Source organism: Lissotriton vulgaris, chromosome 2_1 (genome assembly GCF_964263255.1).
Source record: "Lissotriton vulgaris chromosome 2_1, aLisVul1.2, whole genome shotgun sequence".
Lineage (NCBI taxonomy): Eukaryota > Metazoa > Chordata > Amphibia > Caudata > Salamandridae > Lissotriton > Lissotriton vulgaris.
In genome coordinates this window covers 960,494,344-960,517,658 of record NC_141687.1, presented here as the reverse complement: position 1 = coordinate 960,517,658, position 23,315 = coordinate 960,494,344, and the positions used below count along the sequence as shown (strand labels likewise).

The 23,315-nt window shown below is 47.3% G+C and overlaps 1 long non-coding RNA gene across 1 annotated transcript in view; it reads right to left on the bottom strand.

Annotated features, from left to right (window-relative positions):
• The window catches only part of LOC147731484 (uncharacterized), a 329,622-nt gene that overhangs the window by 225,307 nt on the left and 81,000 nt on the right, over positions 1-23,315 (bottom strand). The window lies entirely within an intron of this gene.

Below are 23,315 nucleotides of genomic sequence, written 5' to 3'. Positions count from 1 at the left end.
GGGGCCCCCCTGCACCGCAGGGACTGCGGGGCCTGTGTTACGCCTCTGTATTTAATATGAGAGCACCTTTAAATATGTGAGTACAGAATGCCTGCTGTACAAAAACTCTTGTTAGATTTAATACACTAAACATTTGCACCATGTATAATAAAAATCTAGCCGCCATAACATGTGCACATGACCCCTCACTGGCTTCTTGGTTCATCAATTGCATTGTCTTCTGGGAGGGGGCAGGAATATTTCTAAGTTCATGTTTAAAAAACTCTCACTTTTAATAGATCTATTACTAAAGCATGGTGAGGCCCTGCAATGTCATTTAAAGAGAGCACATTTTCATTGAAGTGACCACATTTGCACATCTCTAAGTAAAGTGTTCTGATTTGTTTTGATCCTGTTAAAATATTTGTTTTATCACACATCAGCATTAAAAAAGTGCCTTTCCAACTATTGAAATATATTTCCAAATATTTGTACAGTTCATTTACAAGGATATTTAACCCCTTCGCTGCGGCCGCGATTTTACCGCTGTGCGGTAAACAAAAGAACAGGGCGGGGCCGTGACGAACCCCAGCCGTCATCAGCACACGCCCACCGCGGGGCGTGACGGCTGGGGTTCGTCACCAGCATGGGAGGGGTTAAAACATTTTTAAACAAAACTGACATCCTATAGACTTTCATTGCACACAGCATGATTGTCAGACAGTTTACTTTATTTTTCTTTCTCTCACTGCAAATTTAGAGGAGTTTTAAAAAACAATTTCTAGGATAAAATAAAGAGCAATCTGTGAGAAGAGATAAACTGACATTTGACCTGTCTTTGAACACACAAACCAAATGTAACACAATTAAAAGGCATCTTCACAGTTCATTCACTTTCTTAATTCTAAGAACACCTGCTCTTTGTCAGCTGGAGTCTCTTCCCAGACCCAGTGAGAAGTCTCTAAAATAGCTCTCCATGATAACACCTGACTTGCCAAAGCTAGTGGTCAAGTAGATTTCTCTGATAAATGAATAAATGCAAAACAATAAATGAATAAATGCTAGACAATAAAGGAATACATTCTAGACAATAAATGAATAATTGCAAGATAATAAATGAATACATTTTTAGACAAAAAATGAATACATTCTAGACAACAAATGAATAATTGCAAGACAATAAATGAATACATTTTTAGACAAAAAATGAATACATTCTAGACAACAAATGAATAATTGCAAGACAATAAATGAATACATTTTTAGACAAAAAATGAATACATTCTAGACAACAAATGAATTCTGGTGATGGTGGAGGAGAGGGTTGGTGGCCAGGAGTGCAGGAGGCTTTCATTGACAGCAGTGGTGTCTAATGGTGTCTTGGAATGCTAGAGCCCCTCCAGACGTTCGGCATATCTGCAATTTCGTACAAGATCAATTTAAATCCATTCAATGAATCGAACTGAAACTCATTTACACAGCCAGCCAATATATTGAGTTAGTGGCATCGATCCAGCTTTGTTCGACCAATTCTGGACAGCCCTGTAAAAGGGGAATACGGTATAGGGCAGCGTGCAAGGTTTTGGTGTGCAAATAGCATTTATACTCTACACAAAATTATACAGAATGCTTAGAAACGACATAAAAAAATACAAATAAATGGAGCAAATGGGCTTTGGGGTACATGGAGACAAAATTGAACACAGGGGCAAACCTCTCAGTCAAACAACATTCGATAACGCAGCAAACGGATTGGTTTATGGAAAAAATGTCTCTGGAGGCTCTTTTTCTTCTTGAGCCTGTACCTTGCTAAACATTCTTGCTCGAACCAGTCCCGCACTTCACTACTGCGCAAATTTCCCACTTATGCAATTGACATAATTTTTCCCAACTTGCTTAAAGTGAAACTCCAAGAATTACGCAAATGAAACAAACATAATGTCAAGTTTCGCAGTGGCCTAGTGCAGAGACATGCAAAGCAATGCCTGTAGGGAAGGAAAAACTGGAAGCCTGCTCAGAAGCTGTGGATTAACTGTGACAAGATAACAAAATGCATCAGAGACTATCAGTGCCTCTTGAAGCGGCAACATTTTTAACGATAAGCTTTGGTGCATCTAATTGCCGGTAATACCTGCGCATGCAATATTATTTTGTTAATTAAATGCGTATGAGGGTGGCTTAGTATCAAACAGTGATGGAAGGTGTTCTTATCACTCATTAACATAATAAGGCTTTGTGCCAATAAACAGTTGGGGGGAGGGTGAAGAAGCAAGGCCTAATTTATGGGTCTGTTACATTGCTGCGGCTTCAGCCATCCCCCCTCCCCCATCAGCCCCGCATAGCCTTTAAGGAGATAAGCTGAATCTATAGTATGTTCCAATCTTACCTTCCCTATAGTTTATTGTGCTAAATTGGAATTCTCGAATGGCATAATTGTGTTCTCCTTTTTAAACTGCCAATGAATTACGAAAGTTCTTGAGTTTAGTATGTTCCCTTTCTTTACCCTCCTTTAATTAAGTTGCGAAAGTCTGTTATCTAAAATTTGCATGTTCCTTGTTTCACCTTCCCTTTATTTTTAAAGCTTCTAAATGGTTGGCATAATCTATCTTATTTATAGCTTTACACTGTTTCTGATTTTGGTTATTGATAGTCTAATCGCATTTACCTTATGCTTGGCGGCCTTCTCTTCCACCCCAAACTATTTTCTCTACTAATGAGGGAAGTTATCCCGAAACCCGAGCCATGTCTGGGGCGATATCCAAAAACCCGGGACATGTATCGGGTCTAGAGATCATCAGTTCAACAAGTACCTACTTGCACCCACTGGGGTGAACCACTCAAGAACTCCATGTACCAGAGTCCCTAGGGGCGATCCGGAGGAGGGGCTAACGGTGTGCGGACCATTGCGATTGTTTCTACAAATTGGCTCCCTTGAGCTTTGAGCTGACGAGCTCCTGGACAACGCACCTGCGTGCCGGTTCGGGCATCGAGGCCTTTGACAGTTGCTTGGTGGCCTTCTCTTCCACCCCAAACTATTTTCTCTACTGATGAGGGAAGTTATCCCGAAACCCGAGCCATGTCTCTGGCGATATCCAAAAACCCGGGACATGTATCGGATCTAGAGATCATCAGTTCAACAAGTACCTACTTGCACCCACTGGGGTGAACCACTCAAGAACTCCATGTACCAGAGTCCCTAGGGGCGATCCGGAAGAGGGGCTAGCGGTGTGCGGTCCATTGCGATTGTTTCTAACTTATGGCTCATGATTTATGATGATGATTATGATTAGATAAAGAATTTGAACCTACCCTGAGTCTGTGGTTACTATAATATTACAAATGTTATGATATTTTGAGTGCCTTTCCCTTAACTCAGCTCCCTGATTCATCATGTTTAGGTATCTAGTGACAAAGATTAGTAGGTTACTGGTATAGGAATTTGAGGTAAAATCACAATACACTGGTAGTAGAGCGTGAGTTACCTAAATAAATGTTAAGGTATATGATTTGGAATTATGGGCCCAGGTGAATATTGGTAAAAATTCTAGTTGGGTGACCTACGCGCTCTATCACCTACATAGGGCATATTAACACACCATTGACGGATAAAATTGATAGCAAAAGAAACACGTCTTTAGAAATACGCAATTACGAATAATAAGCAGAGTTTGGTGTAGTTTGTTAATTATCCAGCCTGGTGTTCTACAGACCAAGTTGTTATGGAATGATAAAATCAGGTACACTGTGTCTTTTACATTATATGTAATGTACTTGTTGGGCCTCGCCCATTTTGTACCTTTAAAAATGAATAGCATTTGTTGTGAGAAAAAAAAGGATGGCATCCCCTCTTCGAAGGCATTAGAAATTCATAGCCTCAGGGGTTAACCAAAAAAATGTATCAATTTTCCTTATAATTACTCTTCTCTTGCACCATGAGTCTGAGGAAAAGTAGACTCAGTGTGGAAGCTTTGGGAGAAAGGAGGTTCATAAGGAACTAAGCGGTCCTACTTCACCAACTAGATTGAAACTAACAATGTAACCTTCTTTGTATCCATCTTGCAGTAATCTGTCAAGGCATCAAAGTCTTACCACTGAAGGAAAAGTACATTATATTCTCGGCCCTCAAGTTTTAGTCATATTTGGCAGTGCAGGAAGGCACCAACATATATGACCATGAAAGCAGTGCCGACGAGGTCACTGGACTCAGCCCTTTCAGCTCTGCAGTCTATTTGCCCTGGATGAGCAAAAACCTATAGGGCCTTATTTATGAAAGCCTTGCGCCACCGGTGCGTCACTTTTTCCCATGTTAAAAGTGACGCACCGGCAGCGCAAGGCCTTCATAAATAAGGCCCATAGTCTTTATTTTCTTCCTGTGTTGCGAGATGTTTGTACTCTTGTTCATGCATCAGGACAAATCCTTTTTTCTTCCGCTTCAGGTTTAGCCCGAGGATTCTTAGAGGCAAAGATAATTTTTCCCACAGAGGCACAATAATTGAATAAAGACGAAGGCTGCAGGATCTAACTGTCTATCCTTCCACAACTTCTGACCTGCTCCGGGGTTTGAAGCTCAAACTGGAGCAGAGGATTGGAGGTAGGGAGAGAGCGCATGAGGAGCAGCCACCAGCGTGAAAATGTCTTCATGCTCCATGGCATCAGTCAGAAGGACAGCTCTTCAATCATCTTCATCAAGACCAAGCATTATCTCCTTGCAAGCATTATGTCCTCAAGATTACCAGTACCTATATAGGCTCTCAGTATCTTGAAAAGAGGCAAAATATAGGATGATTTGGCAAGCATAATTATAGGGTTTGAAGTGCCTGATGAAGCTTTTGCAAATGGAATAGAGCAAGATCTGAGGCCTACCCAGATACATGTCCATACCTTGGCGGCTGAAGTGAAAGCGATGGACTTCTGCAGTCACTTGTACATCTTGCCTGTGGTTTGCCCTCCAAGGAACCTAAGAAGTCAAAGTTTAACACCAGTGTTGGGTAGATGTAGCAGCCGGGATGTGACAACAAGGTGCTGCCTTGATCAGTTGGGTCCTGAAGCTCCAGGTTCAATCCCAGACTTTTCAAAATCTCCCATTAGGTCAGATTTACTCAAGAGAGGAGAAACCAATGTGTACTGATCACATGTATTGATTATTGTAAAAGAGAGGTGGGTCAACAATATATAACAGCTACTGGAGTGACACCTTCCAAAGGAACAGCAAGTTGACCATATAGTACCATCCGGCAGGTGCTAATGACTCTATGTTCCAGTGCTTCGCCATAAACGTTGGCCGTTACCCATTGCTTCACATTTCTAAGGAAGGTACCATATTCTTTACCAGGAAATTGGAGACAGCTTAGGACTGGTGTTGCTGGCTTTGTGGAGGTGTGTGCTTGAAGTATCTTGTTGGCGAGCCCTTTCTGGAGCACTGTGATAATCCACAATAGGACACATCAGCGCCATGTTGAATATATGTGAGATGTTGTTCCTTTCATAGTCTGTTGAATGTGTTTGTTTGGTGTCAGGTTGCAAATGTGTGGTTTTCTCCAATAGGGTTGCACAAGTCAAGTAAAAAAGACAACATAACACTAAAGGATCAATGTCAAGAGGTCAGGTCCATTACTCCGGATAGGGACATGACCACAAACCTCTGAGATCTTTTCAAGGAAGGGATGAGGCCTAATACTCTACATTTGAGCCAAATATCTGTGATTACAATCACAGTTATTGGCATGATCAGAAGCGGAGCTGCTTTTCAACAACTGGCTTGGCCAACACACTTGCCTGTTAATGCCAATTTTGAGCAGGGGTTCATGATTCAAGTCTCTCTTTCTTGCTCTTTCAGGCTCCCGGAGACGACCCATCTTTTACAAAGCCGCCACAATCAGGTCACACCTAAATCTCTCCATACACATGCCAAACTTGTGCTTGACTTGACCTGTGGGTGCTGGTGGGGGTCACCGGAACGTATTTGGTTTTAACCATCACTTATTTTTCTGCTTCACACATTTCCAGAAAATAATAGAGTGAAAAAAACACAAAACGGAAAGTCGGAGGGTAAGACAGAAAAACTGCCACTAAAAGAGAAAGCAAGTGTGAGATACTGGAGGAGGGAGTGTCTGGTAGTGGATTAATGAGGCCTGAAATGAATTGAATACTACTCAGCTTTGGTGTTCGGTGTGCTGACATTTAATCGCACCAGCTGCGGGCTTCTGGGTAGAGTTTTGGGCACCAGCACTGAATCATTTACAAATTAAGCACTGGAGGTGACACACAAAATGGTAGGTTGTTTCTCAGACCAGGCCTTCCTCATATTGCCCTACTACGCTCATCCATTCTAGAAAGTATGGACCTGTGTGTTACATCCAAGAGGCCCTAGCAGTGCTGAGTGTAAATGCTGCACTCAACACGTTATTCTAATGATAGTTTGGCCAGTTTACTCCAAAGCCATTATCAATTGCAGGGATGTTCAATACTGGTCCACAAGCACCAAAGCCATGCCAGATTTTAAGAATGTCCATGAGGGAAAAGTCATGTCTAGCCAGATATTTAAAAACCACCATAATCTCGGTCTCTTCACATGCTGCACAGTGTTCATGTAATGTAACAAATCCAAAGGGGGACCAGCTACATAGTCAGTAGCTATCCTCAACACCTGGCAAGGTTCTCGCCGCGGTGGGGCAACACTGGACGCACCACCGACTCCATGGTTTTGTTGCGTGTTCCTTCAGGAGGGGTTTTTCAGATTGGGATGCTGCTCCTGTCCGAACTCCATTCCTCTTCCAGACGGGGCCTCGTCGGTTGTGGTTCAATATCAGGCAGTCTTTAGCATTACCTACCAGAGTGGAACCTATCATGCTTGCAAAGAAGAGACGGCAGGGATGAGGGTCATTGTTGTTCCTGGGATGTTTAAGCCGCCTTCACACCAGCAGGACGGCACTGCGGATAAAACCTAGAGCTCTACATTATACGCTATTTAACACTACCAATAAATCAAAACGAGCACCAACCTCCCGCTTGAAGGTCAGCCTCATTTTGTATGGACAATGCGCCCTCAGGGTTTCACATGGGAGCTTCGGAGCGGAGTATTCACTGCAGAGGAGCACGTAAAATATTCTCTGTGTATTCCATATTGTCATCCCTGCTTCAAACTACTCAAAAATACCCTTCTCTCTCACCTCACATCTCTATCCCTTAACTGCTGACCATCTGACGCTTTGCCCTCTTTCTTGTACTCTTGGACCCAGATTAGCAAACGCTTTGCGTTACTTTTCTAACGCAAACCCAAAGCAAAGTACTCAGGTGAGATTTACTATCCAGTGCAAATCTTGATTTGCATTAAATGGTAACCCAAAGTAATGCAAAGCTGTGCAATGCACTGCATTACTTTGCATCAAGGGGTCGTTTCATGGAGGGTGCATGGGCGTTCCGATGCACACACTCATGGGCTTTGGTGCAAAAGCCTTAAAGCATTGGTTTTTTTATCAGAAGTGACCCCTTACAGCACAAAACCTTTCCCTCAATGTACACTTGCACGATGGCACAACGGTGTCTGCAGAGGCGCATTCCTGCCTAAACTGTGCCAGAGCAGGGACAGAGCAGAACAGCGCCACATCTTACTAGATATGGCGCTGTTCAGCTCTCTCACTTTAATGCAACCAAACTTTACTTTCTGCCCTGAACTGCTTGACTTCTTGCTAAATCTGAGTCTTATTTGTTGGATCTGTTGGCTTCTTTGCAAATGACAACTGCTCTACAGTTGTTTTCTGTACAGCATGCTGACACCTCCTAAATCGAGCTGTGCTTTACAAAAGTGGAAGAGAAATAAATAAAGAAAACCCACTTGTAGATGACAAGGACAGCACACTGATCCCTCCCTAATAGAACTGGGTGTTACCAAAAATAAGATACATAAATAAATACATACATACATACATACATACATAAATAAATAAATACATCTTTTAGGAGAGGGGATTAGGAGTACGCTGATACCTTCCTGCTGCCCTTCACAAAAATAAATAAGTACATGAATCTTGTAGCTGGAGACCAGGGACCAAGAATGACCGAAGTCTGCATTATGCTATTCTGTTGCAGTTCGCTCTTTAGCGCATCCCTCCCTTGCTTGTGTTGCAGTTGCCCTCAAGATATCATTGCCTTTCTTAGGGACAAGTATACCTCCTCTCTGGCCGTCAAAGGACAGTTATGCTCCCCTGTGCTCCAAAGCCGTTCATAACTGATCACCACTATCTTGTTGTGACTTGTGCAGGTTCACGCACTATGCCTTGCACAAGAAGAGACTGACCCCTCTATCCTTCATGCCTGGTCCTTTTTGCAGAATATACCTAGCACTTTAATGCTGAGATTTTCAAGATCTAGGTCAGCTTGGTACACACATCTAGTGCACCTAGTTCTATAGGATGAGCTTCACAATTATAAATGGTGCAACAAGAAGGGATCTACACAACATGCGGGGAGGCTGAATAGTGAAGCTCCTCCCTTCCATTAGCAGGTATTACCTTTAGTCCGATAGAAAGTCCCTTGCTGGCCCATCTGGATTCAACTGATGGAGAGGTGTCACCTTCACACAGAACACCAGCACGTGTGGCATTGGATAGAACAAGTTGCATGACCTCACTATGATTACAGGGGGAAAGGAAGCAAGATCAAATGCCTGTAAGCCCTAAGAGATATCACAGGAAGTGGCAGGCCGTGAGCTTTGATGTCAGTTGCATGGCCTTGAGGTTATTAACAAACAATGATTGATGAGTGCCACTAGCAATCAATTACTAAAGCTAGCAGAGCCTACCAGCACACTGAACTTTATCAGATTAGTGCCCGCTGGTTAAATCTCAGTGGAGCTAATCAGGCTAAAGGGGTTCCAAGCACGTAGGGGTAGCTGATGCAAGCAACCCCGAACCTTAAGCAGCCATGGAAAAAGGCTGCACTCCCTTCATCTCTTAGAGCAATCCACCCACCCACCTATTCATCCATCCACTCATCTGCCCGCCCATCCATCCATCCATCCATCCATCCATCCACCCATCCATCCATCCATCCATCCATCTATCCATTCTCTCCCTCCCTCCCTCCCTCTCCCTCTACCTTGCTGTACCTGCTGCAATTAACCTCAGGGTGATGGGAAAATGGCAGAGGCACCAGGAGTAGCCCTGAGCTTGTAAAACAGACCCCCAAGGGCTCCAGCCCAACAGTGAAATGCCGGGGGGAATAAATGAACTCTCCTGCCGTGGATGCACTCATGTTATGTTATGTTAATGGGTGACTTATATAGCGCACGGCTACTCCAAGGAGTGTCCCGGCGCTTTCTGACCCATTACTGAAAGAAGGAGAAGGACAACAAAAACATAACAGAATTACTGATTAAAAAGCCAAGTTTTCAGGGCCTTTCTAAAGGCAAACAGATTGGGAATGCGGCGGAGATCAACGGGAAGGGAGTTCCATAGTTTGGGGGCGAGATGTTTAAAGGAACGTCCACCAATTCTGACTTTCTTAATGGGAGGCCAAGATTTTCCGACCGGAGAGATCTGGTGGGCTTGTAGAAAGAAAGCCGTTTCTGAATGTAGGAGGCCCCTACCAAATGGAGTGCCTTATGGGCCAGTGTAAGAGCTTTGAATATGATTCGCTTCTTAATCGGAAGCCAGTGCAGGGAGGAAAGCAACTCAGATGATCTGGCTTGCCGGGGTAGGCCGAAGATGGCTCTAGCCGCAGAATTTTGTACAACCTGGAGTTTGTGCAAGAGATAATCCGGCAAACCCAGGTAGAGGATATTTGAATAGTCAAGCCTGGAACAAATCAGAGCTTGTACTGTCAGCTTCCTATTGGCTAAAGGGAGCAAAGGAAGGAATTTACGAATCATTTTTAGCAGACCAAAACAGGTAACCGTGAGACCTGTGATCTGTGTTTTCAAAGCAAGGGTGTTATCAATTTTGACCCCAAGGTTTTTAGCGACCAAAGAGGAGGAGGAAGGGGGGGACATGCAAACCGGCCACCATTCCTGCCAGGGCGGTTCTGCCTGACAGCCGAAGAAGAGCACCTCAGATTTATCAGGGTTGCACTTGAGGCTGCTTCGCTGAAACCAGTTGAAGACAGCCCCAAGGCAACCACGGATGCTCTCCCCGTCGAACTCCATGCCCTTCTTGCAGGTGAAGAGGAGCTGGGTGTCGTCAGCGTATGATATGATCTGGGCACCCATTGACTCCGCCAGTACCGCCAATGGAGTCATGAAGATGTTAAAAAGGGTCGGGCTCAGCACCGACCCTTGTGGGACTCCGACATCCATAGGCGGCACCTCGGCGGAGTACGGGGGGGCCCAGACCACTTGTCGACGACCCGCTAGGTAAGATCTCAGCCAGCTCAACACCGTCCCTCTGAGACCGATCTCGAGAAGTCTTCTCAAGAGGGCCTCATGCGGGACGGTGTCGAAGGCCGCCGACAGATCCAACATCACCAGCATTGCTCTTCCACCTGCGTCGAGAACTTCCTTAATGGCTTCGTTAACTTCCAAAAGAGCGGTCTCAGTACTCAAGTTGGAGCGGAAGCCAGATTGGGTAGAGTGGAGTAACCCATGCTCTTCAAGGAAGGAAGAAAGCACAGAGTGAACGTGCTTCTCGACGATCTTAGCCAAACTGGGCAGGAGAGATATGGGCCTATAGTTAGCATGTATCTCTGGATCAAGGCCTGTTTTTTTTAGAAGGGGAACAACCATTGCCTTCTTCCAGGCTGGCGGAACCATGCCGCAGGACAAAGAAAGGTTCAAAACAGGAGAGATTAAGGAATTCAGAGTCATGGCATTCCTGGCTAAAAAGCTCGCCGGACACGGGTCAAGCGGAGAGCCAGATTTAATCCTGAGTAGAAGATCCAGAGAATTAGATTCCAGTAAAGGAGGAAACTCCGATAGAATGGGGCAGGAATCAGGAGATAAGGACGTCAGATTGGAGTCATGCAATGATGCAATTGGGGCAGCTGGTGGAAAAGATTCTTGAATCAATTTGATTTTAGTATTAAAGAAAATGGCCAGCTCCTTTACCCAAGGTTCGGAGAACTTGTGCTGGACTATGCTAGATTTAGGAGAGATAAACTCTTTGACAATGGTAAAAATTTATTTACTGGAATTTGACGCAGACTCAATTCTATCTGAAAAATAGTTCTTTTTGGCCTCAAGAATGTCAGAGTGGTAAGATTTAATAGATAGTTTATAGGCAGACTTAGCTTCTTGATCATAATGCTTCCGCCAGAGTCTTTCGGCTACCTTACAGTTACGCCGTGCCAGAGCAAGTGATTTAGAAAACCAAGGGGCCGAGCTACGCTTGACAGATGAAGAGGGGGTAGAAAGAGGAGCAAGATCTTCAAGCCTTTCAGTTAACCATTCCTGGAAGGTTTCAAGGTCCCTCTCCAGATGGCCGGATAGGATACATGGATATTCCTGAAGCGCTTGAGCCAGATTCTCAGGAGTAATTTTATGCAGAGGTCTTCTGGGGTGCCTGAGGTGGTCTGAATTAGTATAAGATGTTTTACTTCTGCCCTGAATTAAAAAACTGATCAAAGAGTGGTCAGACCAGAGAACAGGGGTGGGATGGGACATAATAAGGGGAAAGGTGGAGAACACTTGGTCAAGCGTGTGACCCTTGTCATGAGTCGCACTTGAGATGTAAGGAATTAGACCAAGAGGAGCAGTGATGTCCTTGATTTTAACCGTTTCACTGTCCAACTCAACGTCCATATGGATGTTAAAATCCCCTAACATTATGCAGTTTTCCACCTTCAAGCAAAGAGCAGTGATAGCAGATTGAAGGTCATCGAAGAAGGAACCCCGCAGACCCGGAGGTCTATAGACAAGAAGCCCGGTAAAAGATTGATGCGGGGAGAGTGCAATGGAAAAGGCGAGGGATTCGCAGCCAGGAATAGGCAGAGATGGAATAACTGTGCAGGCAAAAGATCTTAGAACTGCAAGTGCAACACCACCACCTTTTCCCACTGTCCTATCCTGTCTGTAAACAATATAATCTGGCGGAAAGGCTGCCGCGATGTCAGGATTAGACGACTCGCAGAGCCATGTTTCTGTGAGCAAGAGACAGAGTGGTTTCTCAGAGGTAAGTAGTTCAAAGATGTCCAAAGCGTGCCTATGTAATGAACGGGTGTTAAGCAATAAGCACTTAAACTGTTTGGACGGGAATGGACGGGAACCCTCAGAAGCCCGGTAAATGTTAGGATACCAACCACAACCTGGGCAGCAGCACTTACCTTTAAATCGGCCAGGAAAGACATACCGACAGGTAGCGGTATTAAGGTTAAATGATAGTAGATCCGCTGCAGAGTAAGTAAGCCTATGTCCAGAGCCTGCCGCCGCGCCGTCCGCTGCCGTGTCCCGGACGGGCGCAGACGGGCAGGACTCTGGCACGACTCCGGCGCAGATCCGGCGCGCCCGCTGATCGCGTCAGCTGCGCGGAGTCATCCCTGCCCGTTTTTATGACGCTGCAAATCGCGTCAGGAAGCCCAACCCTACCCAAGATGGCGGCCAAAACCCGGTGCCCTGCCCTCGGCGTCAATACTCAGCCGAGAGCAGGTCCGGTGCAAGAGGGGAGGGGGTGAGAAGGGGACTTGAAGCGCTACAAGCGCTGGGGGGTCAGAGCACAATAATACACAATAATCCCACCTTTTAAGCTCAGGAGAAACGAAGTGCAAAATGCAAGATGCAAAATTTAAAATCAGTTAAAACAAAGAGGAAAGGCAAGAGACCTCCCGGCTTCCGCCTCAGGAGGGGGAAAAGCGTGCAGAATCAGAATTACCTGCACTCGCCCTCTCGTCCCTTTTATGACGCTGCAAATCGCGTCAGGAAGCCCAACCCTACCCAAGATGGCGGCCAAAACCCGGTGCCCTGCCCTCGGCGTCAATACTCAGCCGAGAGCAGGTCCAGTGCAAGAGGGGAGGGGGTGAGAAGGGGACTTGAAGCGCTACAAGCGCTGGGGGGTCAGAGCACAATAATACACAATAATCCCACCTTTTAAGCTCAGGAGAAACGAGGTGCAAAATGCAAGATGCAAAATTTAAAATCAGTTAAAACAAAGAGGAAAGGCAAGAGACCTCCCGGCTTCCACCTCAGGAGGGGGAAAAGCGTGCAGAATCAGAATTACCTGCACTCGCCCTCTCGTCCCTTTTATGACGCTGCAAATCGCGTCAGGAAGCCCAACCCTACCCAAGATGGCGGCCAAAACCCGGTGCCCTGCCCTCGGCGTCAATACTCAGCCGAGAGCAGGTCCGGTGCAAGAGGGGAGGGGGTGAGAAGGGGACTTGAAGCGCTACAAGCGCTGGGGGGTCAGAGCCCAATAATACACAATAATCCCACCTTTTAAGCTCAGGAGAAACGAAGTGCAAAATGCAAGATGCAAAATTTAAAATCAGTTAAAACAAAGAGGAAAGGCAAGAGACCTCCCGGCTTCCGCCTCAGGAGGGGGAAAAGCGTGCAGAATCAGAATTACCTGCACTCGCCCTTTCGTCCCTTTTATGACACTGCAAATCGGTCAGGAAGCCCAACCCTACCCAAGATGGCGGCCAAAACCCGGTGCCCTGCCCTCGGCGTCAATACTCAGCCGAGAGCAGGTCCGGTGCAAGAGGGGAGGGGGTGAGAAGGGGACTTGAAGCGCTACAAGCGCTGGGGGGTCAGAGCACAATAATACACAATAATCCCACCTTTTAAGCTCAGGAGAAACGAAGTGCAAAATGCAAGATGCAAAATTTAAAATCAGTTAAAACAAAGAGGAAAGGCAAGAGACCTCCCGGCTTCCGCCTCAGGAGGGGGAAAAGTGTGCAGAATCAGAATTACCTGCACTCGCCCTCTCGTCCCTTTTATGACGCTGAAAATCGCGTCAGGAAGCCCAACCCTACCCAAGATGGCGGCCAAAACCCGGTGCCCTGCCCTCGGCGTCAATACTCAGCCGAGAGCAGGTCCGTTGCAAGAGGGGAGGGGGTGAGAAGGGGACTTGAAGCGCTAGAAGCGCTGGGGGGTCAGAGCACAATAATACACAATAATCCCACCTTTTAAGCTCAGGAGAAACGAAGTGCAAAATGCAAAATGCAAAATTTAAAATCAGTTAAAACAAAGAGGAAAGGCAAGAGACCTCCCGGCTTCCGCCTCAGGAGGGGGAAAAGCGTGCAGAATCAGAATTACCTGCACTCGCCCTCTCGTCCCTTTTATGACGCTGCAAATCGCGTCAGGAAGCCCAACCCTACCCAAGATGGCGGCCAAAACCCGGTGCCCTGCCCTGGGCGTCAATACTCAGCCGAGAGCAGGTCCGGTGCAAGAGGGGAGGGGGTGAGAAGGGGACTTGAAGCGCAACAAGCGCTGGGGGGTCAGAGCACAATAATACACAATAATCCCACCTTTTAAGCTCAGGAGAAACGAAGTGCAAAATGCAAGATGCAAAATTTAAAATCAGTTAAAACAAAAGGGAAAGGCAAGAGACCTCCCGGCTTCCGCCTCAGGAGGGGGAAAAGCGTGCAGAATCAGAATTACCTGCACTCGCCCTCTCGTCCCTTTTATGACGCTGCAAATCGCGTCAGGAAGCCCAACCCTACCCAAGATGGCGGCCAAAACCCGGTGCCCTGCCCTCGGCGTCAATACTCAGCCGAGAGCAGGTCCAGTGCAAGAGGGGAGGGGGTGAGAAGGGGACTTGAAGCGCTACAAGCGCTGGGGGGTCAGAGCACAATAATACACAATAATCCCACCTTTTAAGCTCAGGAGAAACGAAGTGCAAAATGCAAGATGCAAAATTTAAAATCAGTTAAAACAAAGAGGAAAGGCAAGAGACCTCCCGGCTTCAACCTCAGGAGGGGGAAAAGCGTGCAGAATCAGAATTACCTGCACTCGCCCTCTCGTCCCTTTTATGACGCTGCAAATCGCGTCAGGAAGCCCAACCCTACCCAAGATGGCGGCCAAAACCCGGTGCCCTGCCCTCGGCGTCAATACTCAGCCGAGAGCAGGTCCGGTGCAAGAGGGGAGGGGGTGAGAAGGGGACTTGAAGCGCTACAAGCGCTGGGGGGTCAGAGCCCAATAATACACAATAATCCCACCTTTTAAGCTCAGGAGAAACGAAGTGCAAAATGCAAGATGCAAAATTTAAAATCAGTTAAAACAAAGAGGAAAGGCAAGAGACCTCCCAGCTTCCGCCTCAGGAGGGGGAAAAGCGTGCAGAATCAGAATTACCTGCACTCGCCCTTTCGTCCCTTTTATGACACTGCAAATCGCGTCAGGAAGCCCAACCCTACCCAAGATGGTGGCCAAAACCCGGTGCCCTGCCCTCGGCGTCAATACTCAGCCGAGAGCAGGTCCGGTGCAAGAGGGGAGGGGGTGAGAAGGGGACTTGAAGCGCTACAAGCGCTGGGGGGTCAGAGCACAATAATACACAATAATCCCACCTTTTAAGCTCAGGAGAAACGAAGTGCAAAATGCAAGATGCAAAATTTAAAATCAGTTAAAACAAAGAGGAAAGGCAAGAGACCTCCCGGCTTCCGCCTCAGGAGGGGGAAAAGTGTGCAGAATCAGAATTACCTGCACTCGCCCTCTCGTCCCTTTTATGACGCTGAAAATCGCGTCAGGAAGCCCAACCCTACCCAAGATGGCGGCCAAAACCCGGTGCCCTGCCCTCGGCGTCAATACTCAGCCGAGAGCAGGTCCGTTGCAAGAGGGGAGGGGGTGAGAAGGGGACTTGAAGCGCTAGAAGCGCTGGGGGGTCAGAGCACAATAATACACAATAATCCCACCTTTTAAGCTCAGGAGAAACGAAGTGCAAAATGCAAAATGCAAAATTTAAAATCAGTTAAAACAAAGAGGAAAGGCAAGAGACCTCCCGGCTTCCGCCTCAGGAGGGGGAAAAGCGTGCAGAATCAGAATTACCTGCACTCGCCCTCTCGTCCCTTTTATGACGCTGCAAATCGCGTCAGGAAGCCCAACCCTACCCAAGATGGCGGCCAAAACCCGGTGCCCTGCCCTCGGCGTCAATACTCAGCCGAGAGCAGGTCCGGTGCAAGAGGGGAGGGGGTGAGAAGGGGACTTGAAGCGCTACAAGCGCTGGGGGGTCAGAGCACAATAATACACAATAATCCCACCTTTTTAGCTCAGGTGAAACGAAGTGCAAAATGCAAGATGCAAAATTTAAAATCAGTTAAAACAAAGAGGAAAGGCAAGAGACCTCCCGGCTTCCGCCTCAGGAGGGGGAAAAGCGTGCAGAATCAGAATTACCTGCACTCGCCCTCTCGTCCCTTTTATGACGCTGCAAATCGCGTCAGGAAGCCCAACCCTACCCAAGATGGCGGCCAAAACCCGGTGCCCTGCCCTCGGCGTCAATACTCAGCCGAGAGCAGGTCCGGTGCAAGAGGGGAGGGGGTGAGAAGGGGACTTGAAGCGCTACAAGCGCTGGGGGGTCAGAGCACAATAATACACAATAATCCCACCTTTTAAGCTCAGGAGAAACGAAGTGCAAAATGCAAGATGCAAAATTTAAAATCAGTTAAAACAAAGAGGAAAGGCAAGAGACCTCCCGGCTTCCGCCTCAGGAGGGGGAAAAGCGTGCAGAATCAGAATTGCTTTTCAGAGGTGTTTAAGTGTAGGCCCCTCATGGCCTGATCTTGGGAATTTGGTAACCCACCCAGACACATTTTTTTGGCCATTTGATTACTAGTGCGAGTGTGGCTAATATGATTCTTTCATATATAGGGCAGACCCGATGTGTGTTCAAAAGCTTAGTGGTGTTTGGTGTTTTGTATGGTAGATAAAATGGAGTGCAGTGTCTCATGAGCGAGGTAAAAGTTGTCATGGCTGTCACCTTCACTATGAGTGTAGAATACCCACTCACCCCCTTCACCAAGGGGAGTACTTATGAGTACAACTTTTACCTCGCTCATGAGACACTGCACTCCATTTTATCTACCATACAAAACACCAAACACCACTAAGCTTTTTAACACACATCGGGTCTGCCCTATATATGAAAGAATCATATTAGCCACACTCGCACTAGTAATCAAATGGCCAAAAAAATGTGTCTGGGTGGGTTACCAAATTCCCAAGATCAGGCCATGAGGGGCCTACACTTAAACACCTCTGAAAAGCAATTCGAATTGCAGACTGTGGTTGAAATAAATCTCTAAAGTATAGCAAAAAACTGCATATATAAATTATTGTTAATATATTGTTATTATTGTTGTTATTAGTATTGTTATTAATATTATTAGTAGTAGGAGTAGTATTACAGGACAATGCAGTCCTTAATTTGTAAAAACAAAAAAAAGGTGAACAGATTTCTTCGGAGTCTAATGTCTGCTTTCTTCCTTTATCATTAGTTTCCTCCCTTTTTACTCTCACAAGACCCCTTTCTCAATCTTGAGCTCTGAGCTAAAGTCTAAGGATGAAAAATAAGACAAATGGCAAGTAAATGAAAAGCACTATAAAGCTGAAAAGTTTGTCTCCCGTGTGTGTGTGTGTGTGTGTGGCCCGGTTTGGCATATATGGTGTAAATACCAAATTTGAAACAAATTACACCATGTGATGTAACGCCAAATAGAAGGTATCTCTGTTTTAGGTTCTAACAATGCCATCTTTGGGTTCTGGTGAAATTTCAAAGCATCCCTTGATCTGTGTCATGGTTTATCATCATGTCACCAGAGCCGCTCATTTGCTTTATAAGACCAGGATGAGCTAACCACCTCACCTCCTCTTTTCATTGTGTTGTTCCAGATTTTTTAAATTATTTGCCACATGCTAGCACTTGTTTTTATTTTCTGTTTCTATAGGGCCTCATTATGATGTGACTCTGGTCGGAGGCTTTTCGCGTCACACCGTAGGTTATATTACAATGCAGGTGGTAGAAAATGAAATCAGACGGTCATTCCGGCTGGATCACGACAGGCTCAAGGAGCCCAACGGCAGTCGAAGGCCTCACCGTAACCCCTAAGGATGGCGTTTCTACTGTTGGGATTACAATGTCGGTTTCCAACAGACTTTCAATGTCGTGCTTCTGACATGGAAAGCCTGTCAGAGAGTACCTTTAGGGGCTTCTGCAGGGCCCCCTTCTCCCCGTGGCCTCCGGTTGGGGGCAGAGGGGCGCACCTATGGTGCCCCTCTGTTGATCCCTGCACCATGTGTGCCTGCCACACGGTGCAGGGATGAACAGATTCTCCCATTGCTCTATGGGAGCTTCTGTTACGGACGGTTTGTTGCCACAGCACAAGCTCCCATAGAGAAATGGGAGTATGGGACCGCATCATGAGCAGTCGCATTGTAATACTACGGTCAAAACGCTGACCAGAGGTCGTTCGGTCCCGATCCCGCTCATCCTCCCGACATCATAATGAGGCCCATAATGTAGTCAACCATTTTCTAAATCACTTAGGAGATAGTGACCAATAGCCAGTCACCAGGTATGACCTGCACTATATAAAACATTCAATTTCATAAATGAATCAAACCCCAGCTTGACAGTGGAAGGCATCACCCAATCGCCTCAAGGCAAACCATATAACACCATTCAAGTCACAGCTTTGCAACCCGAGAATTTGGTTGAGTTAGGCTGAGCTGCTGAGGTTTTGGAGTTCCATACAAGCAACAAATATCTCTTAGTGACAGTACCTGTTCTGCATCAGAGGCAATTCCCCTGCCAAAGCTGCCAAAACTGAGCCTGTGGAGACCCCAGATAAGGCTTCCATAAAATGGGACGTAACAGCACGTGCTCTTCAGGTGGCACATCTTCATTGTAAGACTTGCACGTGTACGTGCCACTCCAAACGTTGATTGAGTACACAGAGAGAGTGACCAGCATAAGCTCTACCTTCAGCAATGCATGTGCCCTGGAAGCGCCGCATGGAACATTGAGGGGTTTCCACCAGTCAGAGCTTCTCTCTGTCAACAAGCACTCTCAGCACCCTCTGCCTCAGAAGCCATCCAAGGTGCACTCCATCCTTTAGAACATCTAACCTTCAACCACAGGATGCCCACCATACAAACAGAATAGCCAGTACCCCGTGCCAAATGCCTAGTAGCAAAGCACTAACCTATCTCCCATTAACTATTGGCCAATTCCTATTAGCCATCAACCAATACTCATTGGACAAAGCCACTACCCTGTACTAATTGTCAGCAAATGTTGTTGTTCCGTCACCAACTCTTCTGCACTCTTTTATCGATTCGTTTCCTCATGACCATGACATACTCAACATCTGCATCATCTAGGGGTAAACTGAATTTAACGACCCCAACTCGAACTTAAAATGTTTAATCGCATATATGTTTCCTTTACACTGCGGCTGCATTTTGGTGGGAATACAAAACTTTAGCAGGAAATGGCTCATATGGTACCAGCCTTTCGGAGGATTTCAGCATCAAGAAAAAACTCCAGCCTCAGCCAACACCCCCGAATTCAGTAATGCTGCCCCTGCTGTTGTATTGGTAACATTAGCTGGCAGAGCTCACAGGTAAAATGTAAAACGGTTGGCTTCCATACTAATCGGGTTAATTTCAATTAAAAACCTGGAAAAAAATGATTAACATTGACATGGTTAACTCTGAACTGGGCTGTATCTCTTTAGTCTCATCAGGACCGTAAGCAGCCTTTCGTCCAATCAGGGAGAAGTGCGTATCAGAGACAGAGTAGGACCGGGTGATGCTGCCGTAGAAAGGATGCACCGGAGTGGAGATGGAATCAGAATGACAGGCCTACAAGGGTGTAATCAACATGCAGAAATGGCATGAAACAGGAAGGAAGCTTTTATCCCCACGCTCCTGCCTTCTACCCACATATGAGTGGGACGATAAGACGCATGACTCACTTGTCATTCTTACATGTTTTAAACACACACACACTAGCACGGTTTGCGCACAGCCGATGTGGAGCAGATCCTGAACGGAGAAGAAGGCGCCCTCTCTCGTGTGTGAGCCGGGCAACCTCAACAGGTGGCACCGCTTGCAACAAATCCTAGAGGGGTGGAGACAATGCCACACTGTGCCCAGTAGAGTAGCCTGCCCGTCACTATCTTTCAACAGGCTGTGGGGAGGGGGTTGTAACAGAAATCAGTATCAACTGTGCTGTGCTGTTTCCTGACGGTAAAGCCCGAACAAGGGTGTGCAACAGCAAACAGACATTAAAGTCCAAGGGGCGGATTTACAAGCTCCTTGCGTCACTTTTGCGCCGCTGTTGCGTCACTTTTGTGACAAACTCCAACAATATGTCACTTTTCCTCCAACAGATACGTCAGAATTTCTGACACATCTGTAATTCCTTGCGCCATGGTGCACTTTATTGTAAATACAGGGCATCCATGGTGGTGCAAGGACATTTGAAGGTGACGCAAATCTGCCCATTAATACACAAGAGGGATTTTTACACCTTAAGAGGCAGCATGTCTCTTGGAAAAGCCTTCATGCCTGGTATACAGGGGGGGTTCACTTCCCGATGCGCATACAACTGTGAGTCAATGTATGGATGGCCCCGCTTTCCCGAAGGGTCCGTGGTCCAGCGTACTGCGTCAAACATGGCCCAGGGCACCAGGCTGAAGCTGAAGCATGGGGGTGTGCAGGATCGGAGATGCCAGAAGGGGAAAGAGCAGTATTTCAAGCATTCGAAAACCCTTCTTGTGCCCACATACACGTGCAACACCATTTTCCAGAGAAGGTGGAGGTGGTTAGTTTTCCTAACCCCGGTGCTGATCCTTTCAGTTTATGTAACCAGAGCTTCCCACTCCAACATGGTGGCGTTTTCTTTTATTTTCTATGATATTGCTTCCTTCTTATCTCTTATATAAACAGCCTTTGATGTGAAAATGATTTCAAGTACCCTATTTTGTATTGTATTAACCGCCCGCCTTCTTTGCCGTTTGTCCATAATTTTTTCATTTTTTTATGTAGTTTTTTTTGTATTTCTAATCTCTTGTTTAGAAGACTATATGCTGAACACTTTCTCTATTCTGCCTTGGGGTAGTTTTACTGTCTTTCATTCCAACCCCAGTAAAACTTTACAATTTCAAACAAGAACTACCAATACTGCCATGGAGGGTTTTCTGGCCTTGGTGGCCTTTTACTCCTAACTGAGACCCTCTTAAAGAGACACTCAGCACCTTTCAAGTGTGTAGGTGACAGAATATCTACTGGGAGGAGTCTCCCTTTTATTGGGTTATCAGAAATGGAGGCAGAGAGCCTTTCACTGTGCCCAGTCCTTGACAGATGTAGTAATATGAACTGTGCTTTGTACTCACAAAGGTTAAATATATCCGTGATCCAGTACTTACTGGATAACTGCACATTCCTGGGCTTACCAGCTAATTCATCTTCAGTGGCACAAAATACAGCTGCCTCGCTAGCCTGTCTTGTGACATGTTGATAAAGAGTGATGCCCTGAAACCGGTCCCAGGATGCTTGTTTCCGGAACTGGAACAAGATCACCGCCGACCAGCTCACCACCTCCCTCAGCCAGAACCCTCCCGCCAGCACAACGAACCCCAACGAAGCAGCTAGCAACCTCACACAGTAGATCACCAACAGCGCAGATGACCTCGAACCTCTGAAGACCCCTCCCAGCAGACTCGCCAGCAAGTAAGCCTCCTGGTTCACCGACGAACTTAAGAACTCCAAGAAGAACTGCCGCACCCTCGAGAAAACATGGCGCTACGACCAGACCACAGACAACATGACTGCCCTCAAGCACGCCACCCGCAAACACCACCAGCTGATCCGCACCACCAAGAAGACAGCATTCAAAGAACGCCTGGACAACAAATCCCACAACAGCAAGGAACCCTTCAGCATCGTCAAAGAGCTTTCCAACCCCAGTGCCGGAAACACCGACATCACCCCCTCACAAGACCTCTGCGACTCACTCGCCTCGTTCTTCCACCGCAAGATCGCCGAAATACACAACAGCTTCGGCACAACAACCTCGCACCCAACCATCAAACCAACGCCCCCCACCACCACCTTCTGTGCCTGGACCCCGGTCAGCACCGAAGACACCACCCGCACGATGAACACCATCTACTCCGGATCCCCAACTGACCCCTTCCCCCACCACGTCTTCAACAAGGCCGACTCCATCATCGCACCCCAACTCCGGGACATCATCAATGCCTCCTTCAACACCGCCACCTTCCCGGAACGCTGGAAGCACGCCGAGATCAGTGCCCTCCTGAAGAAACCAACAGCGGACCCCTCCGACCTCAAGAACTTCCGCCCCATCTCGCTCCTCCCTTTTCCTGCCAAAGTCATCGAGAAGACCGTCAACAGACAGCTTGCCGCCTTCCTCGAGACAAATGGATCCCTCGACCACTCGCAGTCCGGCTTCCGAGCCAACCACAGCACCGAGACCGCCCTCATCGCAGCCACTGACGACATCAGATCCCTGCTTGACAACGGGGAAACAGCGGCCCTCATCCTCCTGGACCTCTCCGCAGCGTTCGACACTGTCTGCCACCGCACCCTAGTGCAGCGCCTCAGCAACATCGGAATCCAAGAGAAGGCACTGAAGTGGATCATCCCGGAGAGTCCGCCTCCCCCCGTTCAGATCCGAGGCCACCGAAGTCATCTGCGGCGTGCCACAGGGATCTTCACTCAGCCCCACCCTCTTCAACGTCTACATGCGCCCCCTCACAGCCATCGCACGCCAACACAACCTCAACATCATCTCCTACGCCGACGATACCCAACTGATCCTCTCCCTCTCCAACGACCCAGCCACAGCCAGAACAAGCCTCCACGAAGGGATGAAAGACGTTGCAGAGTGGATGAAGAACAGCCGCCTGAAACTGAACTCAGACAATATGGAAGTCCTCATCTTGGGATCATTGCCCTCCGCATGGGATGACTCCTGGTGGCCCCCTGCCCTGGGCACCACTCCCCAGCCAACGGACCACGCACGTAACCTGGGCTTCATCCTGGACTCCTCCCTCTCTATGACCAGACAAGTCAACGCCGTCTCATCATTGTGCTTCAACACCCTGCGCATGCTCCGAAAGATCTTCCGATGGATCCCCACCGAAACCAGGAAGACGGTCACCCAGGCACTCGTCACCAGCCGACTGGACTATGGAAACACCTTCTACGCCGGAACCACAGCCAAACTTCAGAAAAGACTCCAACGAATCCAGAACGCTTCCGCTCGACTCGTCCTGGACATCCCCCGACACAGCCACATCTCCGGCCACCTGAGAGACCTGCACTGGCTCCCCTTCAGCAAGAGGATCACGTTCAGACTCCTCACCCACGCACACAAGTCTCTCCACGACTCAGGCCGCAAGTACCTCAACAACCGCCTGACCTTCTACACGCCCACCCACCAACTACGGTCAAC